Here is a 6,518-nt window from a genome sequence, read left to right as displayed (position 1 = left end):
TGCAGGCAGGTGATCATCGTGTCTCTCCTGCACCTTATCGATGGTACTCACCGCTCCCGTAAGCCGGCCTTTCTTTTGTCTATAGATGCAGAAAAGGCCTTTGATTGTGTCAATTGGGAGTATCTGTGTACAGTTCTGCGTGCATACAGGTTTGGTGTCAACTTCCTCCGCTGGATTCGGTGCCTATATTCCTCCCCCAAGGCCTTTGTTTGGGTTAATGGCTGCAGATTGGCCTCCTTTCCTATTGACCGGGGAAGACAGCAGGGTTGCCCCCTGGCCCCACACAAAGAAATCCCTGAGGATCGTTGGGATGTCGGGGACTGCCTCCCCCCCTTTGCGGTGTTCCTTGTGCATGACCGATCGTTTCACCCTGTCCATCTTCGAGTGCCAGACGAAATGCAACACCATGCTGTTGATGGCCCGTGCTACATTGGCCAGGAGTGGCCAGGCCTGTGTCACATACTGCAGCACGCGCAGGGCGTCGTTCCTGAGCACCAGAGCCTTCCCTTCAATGCTCAGGTTTCTCAGGCTCCAGAGGCCCAGTTTCTGCTTCACCTAGGCCAAGCGTTCGTTCCAGCTCTTCGCTGCTGCCCCATGTCCTCCAAACCAGACTCCGAGGAGTTTGACCAGTGACTTGTCCACGTTGATTTTCGCCCCTGATGCCTTGCTAAAGTCTGTGCACGCCTCCAGCAGGGATTTGACTGATTCCCCATCCGCGCAGAAAAGGGTGACATCATCCATGTACAGCGAACACTTGACCTCCTTCTTCGCGTCGCCGGGTGTCTGGATCCCTCTGATGTTTGGGTTCTTCCTGATGTACTCGGCGAGAAGCTCTATAACCAAAACAAACAGAGATGGCGAGAGAGGGCAGCTTTGTCTTACCCCATACCTGATAGGAAAGGGGTCTGTTTTACAACCATTTACAATGACTGAACTGAAGATGTCATTATACATTACTTTAACGTAACCGCAGAAGCGCTTCCCCAGCCCAAAACCGTGCAGCACCCTCTCCATGAACTCATGGGAGACGCGATTGAATGCCTTCTCCTGATCTAGACAGACCAGGGCAGCACGGATCTTGCGATCCGTGATGTACTGGATCGTGTCCCTTATCAGTGCCAGTCTCCTGTTGAGTCTCTGGTGCTGGGCCTTCCTGCTCTGCAGCTGTTGCTTGCTGTTGCACAATGGCCGCTCCACCCTCTTGTCTGGGCTTGATGTCTACCTCCTCTGGGCTGACGAGCAGGTCTTGCTCTTGGTCCTCGATGGTGGTCTCCACCTCTTCTACTCTTGCTGGTGATGGGGGTGGGGACGCTTCCATGGAGTTTGCCAGCGCCCTCATCTCCCTCAGCACTTCCGTCACTTGCTTGAGTTGCTCATTCGGGGTGTCTTGTTTCGGCTGTTTTTCTCCTTCTGAATCCTCGAGCGCGGAGTAGGAGTTGTGGGTGCTCACGGGTCTCTTGCTTGTTCCTTCAGAGTCCGTTGAGTGTCTCCTTTTCCTGCACTCCAGTATCTGTGACCCTGCGGCCCAGGACCCCGCAGGTTTGGTCTGGGTGAACTAACTCTCCCATTGCGCCCTTCAATCTGTTTACTAGTGTCTTTGCAAGGATCTTGTAGTCTACATTCAGGAGAGAGATGGGGCTCCAGTTCTTTAGGTCACATCTCTCCCCCTTATGTTTATACAAGAGAGCAATCATTCCTTCCCTCAGAGTGTGGGGCATGATTCCCTCCCCCTCCCTCTCCATCTCCTCATACACCTGCAGAAGATCCGATCCCACAGTGAGGCATAGAAGATCCGATCCCACAGTGAGGCATAGAACTCGACTGTGAGACCGTCACTACCTGGTGTCTTTCCTGACTTGAAGGATTTAACTGCAAGGTGCAGCTCGTCCAAAGTCAGGGCGGCATTTAGGGCTTCTCTCACTGTTGGGGAAACAGTTCTTGGGATACCAGACAGAAACTTTTCTGCATGGTCTCCCCCTGACCTCTTCTCTGAGTAGAGGTCCCCATAGAAATCTGTCACTACCTTCCAAATGTCCTCCCTTGTGTCACACAGAGGGTTCCCTCCTTATTGCGCAGTTGAACCAGAGGGGTGTGCGCAGAGTGGATTTTCTTAAAGAAGAAGGAGTTGCATTTCTCCGCCTTCTCCAAGTTCTCCACCTTGGAACGGAAAATGATCCTCCTGGATTCGTCGTGAAAGTGCTCGCTCAGCTCTTTCTTGACTTCTTCCAGGGGGCTCATGACGTCCCATCCCCGGAGTTGGAGGTCGTGCAGTTCTTGCAGCTCTTGCTGTAGTCTACTGAACTCCCTCTTTCTCCCCCTGGCAACCTGCATGCCCACATTCTTGAAGAAATCCTGGAGCCTGCCTTTGACCCATTCCCACCATTCCCCTGTGGACTCGAATGGGTCTTTCATGGCCTGCCACTGGGTGTATGTCTCCCTCTAAACCTCCTTCACTCCCTCTTTCTCCAGCAGAGACCTATTCAGTTTCCAAGTGCCTGGACCTGTCAGGAACTTGCCTGTCCGTTTCCCTTGGAAGTGGATAGCTCTGTGGTTAGAGAAATGAACTGTCACAGTTGAATGTTGCTTGAGCTTCACTGATTGAGAGGTGAAGATGAAATCTATCCTGGAGCACAAGGAACCATCAGGGCCACTCCAGGTGAAGTTCCTGGCATCCTCCCCCATGGTCCCAATGACATCTGTCAGGGAGGCCTCACCCACCATCTCTACCAGTAGTTTTGCAGCATCATCCATCCATCCATCCTTCCCCAGCCCCGGCCCCACATCTACCACCTGCTTCTAGAATACAGTTAAAGTCCCCACCCATCAAAATTGTTCTTGAGGTGACCAACTGTGACCTGAGGCGCTGAAACAGCTCCCGTCGCTCGCCTACGTCAGAAGGGGCATACACGTTGATGAGTCTAACTGGCTCTCCTGCCCATGAACCGTCGACGACAAGAGTCCTGCCGCCCTCCAGCTCGGTGACTGAGTCCATCGTGAAACGCCTTCCTCTGACTAAGGTAGCCACTCCTACAGACCTACTGCTGTTCCCCCCCCCAGACCAAAAGGAAGGCCCTAGGGTCCACTGCTGTTCTAGGTGTGTGTATGATGTTGCAAACGGAATGGAGCATTCCTGAATCATGTACACATCACACTCCTGGCTGGCAAGAAAACTCAAAGTACTAGCACATCTGCGCCTGTCTCTAATACTTCTGACATTTACGGAAAATAATGAAATAGCCATCATTAATTAGTTTTTAAGAGCAAACGTGATACTTAAAGACTAATTATCAAGTCAAGGCAATTGGTTACAAATACATTCGACAAGGCTACTTACAGGGCTGGTTCAGCCTCCTGTTGAGTCTCTGGTGCTGGGCCTTCCTGCTCGGCAGCTGTTGCTTGCTGTTGCACGATGGCCGCTCTACCCTCTTGGCTGGGCTTGATGTCTACCTCCTCTGGGCTGACGAGCAGGTCTTGCTCTTGGTCCTCGATGGTGGTCTCCACCTATTCTACTCTTGCTGGTGATGGGATTGGGGACGCTTCCATGGAGTTTGCCAGCGCCCTCATCTCCCTCAGCACTTCCGTCACTTGCTTGAGTTGCTCATTCGGGGTGTCTTGTTCCGGCTGCTTTTCTCCTTCTGAATCCTCGAGCGCGGAGTAGGAGTTGTGGGTGCTCACGGGTCTCTTGCTTGTTCCTTCAGAGTCCGTTGAGTGTCTCCTTTTCCTGCGCTCCAGTGTTGTCCAGGCACGTCCCTCCTGGTCCTCGGTGGCAGTTGGCGTGGGAGTCTCCATTGGCTCACTGTGCTCACCAGGCTCAGAGATGGTAGGTGGGGTATCGTTGGGTGTCTGTGGCTCTGGGACCTTGGCGGTGTCCTGCTTGGGTTTTTCCTGGTTGTGGTCAATCCCTTTCCCAGTCCCCCTGTCCTGCCGCGTGGCTGGGACTGGATGCCTGGTCTCTTCCGCCTCCTCTGGTTGGCCTCTCCACAGAGGTTTGGCTGTTTGGGCGTAGGTTTTGGCTCTTTTTGGGCATTCCTTAAAGAGGTGGCCTACACCCCCACAGAGTTTGCATGGGGTTTTTTCTTTGCAGGTCTTTGCTGTGTTGCAGTTCCTGTATATTTGTGCTGTGCAGTCCTTGCCAGTGTGGCATGGTTTACTGCACCTGTTGCAGAGTTTGGGCTGCCCAGGATAGTACAGGTATCCTGAGTCACGCCCTAGAGAGAAACTGGAAGGGGGTGGTAGATCCCATCTGGGGCCAACGGGTCCTCCTTTAGCTTCACCATTGCTGTCCATTTACCATCCCAGATGCCATCACTGTCCAGGTTGCAGGAGAGTTCTTTAGTCACTGTGCAGTGGCGGCGTAGGAAGGTTGTCAGGTGTTGGACATTGACATGTGTGTTGTAGACGTGCACGGTCATTTTCTTGACCTCCAGCACGAGCTGGCATTCCAGGTGGAAGTCAGAGAAAGGTTTCTCCTTCCGTCGTGACCAGCACATCTGCCGATACCTCCTGCAGATTTGTTCGGACATGAACGTAAGCAGGTAGGTGCCTCTGGGTGCATCCGACATGATGCCCCAGATTTCTGCTGCTGTGAACCCCATCTTGGTTACCAGCAGCTCAGTGAATATCTTCCTGCTTAGGTGCGGTGTGGTGCCATCTGACTCCAGCTTTCCCTGCAGCTTTACGGTGTTGTGGAACCATGGATTCAGATGTCTGCTCATCCTGCTCCTCTGCTGTGCTGTGCCTAGGAGAAGAAGAGGGATTCCTCAGGGAGCTGAATGCAGGTAGGTGATCCCCAGGCCAGTAGACAGGGTCCCCTTCAGTTGGGTGGAGGACACAGGCAGACCCTCAGCTCCAGCAGGGCGGGTGTCCCAGCGGGGGCTGGCAGGGGTCTCCTTCAGGCTGGCAAGGGATCCCAAGCAGGCAGGCAGCTCCTCAGGCAGTCCACAGCAGGCAGGAAGGTAGTCCACAGCAGGCAGGCAGCTCCAGCAGTCCAAAGCAGCCCAGCAGGTCAGGCACCCCAGAAGGCAGGCCTCTGCAGGCAGGCAGCTCCAGGTGGTGGGTGGCTTCAACAGGCAGCAGTCCCCAGCAGGCAGTGGTCCTCAGCAGGCAGTGGTCCTCAGCAGGCAGGAAAGCAGGTCCAGAAGGCAGGTGTCCCTAGCTGGCAAAGCTCAAGCAGTAGCACTTAAAAGTGCATTTGTGTGCATAAAAGCACCAGATAGCTCTTTAGCAGAACAGTGACCTCTAGTGGCGACTTGATGCACTGCAGGCAGGTGATCATGGTGTCTCTCCTGCACCTTATCGATGGTACTCACCGCTCCCGTAAGCCGGCCTTTCTTGTGTCTATAGACGCAGAAAAGGCCTTTGATCGTGTCAATTGGGAGAATCTGTGTACAGTTCTGCGTGCATACAGGTTTGGTGTCAACTTCCTCCCCTGGATTCGGTACCTATATTCCTCCCCCAAGGCCTTTGTTTGGGTTAATGGCTGCAGATTGGCCTCCTTTCCTATCGACCGAGGAACACAGCAGGGTTGCCCCCTGGCCCCACTTTTATTTGCGCTCTATATGGCCTTTTGCGCAGCGAATCCGTGCAAATCCGAATGTGGTAGGCCTTAAATTTGGGGCAAAGGAGCATAAGCTTTGCTTGTATGCAGATGATGTGATCCTCTTGCTAACTCATCCACGGAGGTCCCAGCAGGCTTTGTTGGACGAGCTTGCGGCCTTTGAGGACATTTCGGTTTTTAAGATAAATGTTACGAAATCGCAGATCCTGAATCTTTTTGTTGCCTTGGAGGAGGTGGAGGCATTGCAGTGAGACTTTACATTCCAATGGGCGCAAACGGATATAGCTTATCTAGGGTTCAAGATTACCTCGACTATTGTTAAGACGGTGTCACTGAATTATTAATTGCTGCTTAAACACACGTCCAAGGCGCTGGATGCCTGATCACGTCTCAGGCTGGCTTGGTTTGGGAGGGTAGCAGCGGTGAAAATGGCGGTGCTTCCTTGCATCTTATACCTTTTCCAGATGCTCCCAATGACGCGCCTCCTGGGGCGCTTAAGAAATTACAATCCCTTATTACCAAGTTTGTTTGAGAGGGCAGGAAGCCTTGCCTCTCCCAAGCGCAAATGACGACTCCGAAAGCACAGGGCGGTCTGGGTCTCCTGCTCGTTGGGGGCTATTGTCAAATGGCCTGTTTGCGCTATGTGGTGGAATGGAATAGGCCACTGTCCAGCAAACACTGGAACTTCATGGATCAGTCAGTTGCAGGGGTGAACATCTGGTGGGAGCTGTGGTTACCCAGAAAAGATAGAGCATGGGGACTCTATTCCTCCCCGGTTACCTCGCCTACCCTCAAGGTATGGGATCTCGTAGCCTTAAAGAAGGGGTGGACGTAATTTTCCTCACCAATGACGCCCATTGTCGACAACCCAGATTTCCCCCGGGTCAAGCGTCGGCCGTATTTCAGAGGTGGCGGGAAGAGGGGTGTAAGAGGGTTGGTTCCCTGTTCGATGCTGAGGGCC

The 6,518-nt window shown here is 53.3% G+C and overlaps 1 pseudogene; it reads right to left on the bottom strand.

Annotated features, from left to right (window-relative positions):
- Positions 1–6,279, bottom strand: LOC144818038 (uncharacterized; annotated as a pseudogene).
- Positions 6,280–6,518: the final 239 nt, after the last annotated feature.

This window comes from Lissotriton helveticus, chromosome 2_1 (genome assembly GCF_964261635.1).
Source record: "Lissotriton helveticus chromosome 2_1, aLisHel1.1, whole genome shotgun sequence".
Classification (NCBI taxonomy): domain Eukaryota; kingdom Metazoa; phylum Chordata; class Amphibia; order Caudata; family Salamandridae; genus Lissotriton; species Lissotriton helveticus.
The sequence above is the reverse complement of the archived record's forward strand: the minus strand, read 5'-3'. Positions and strand labels throughout refer to the sequence as shown.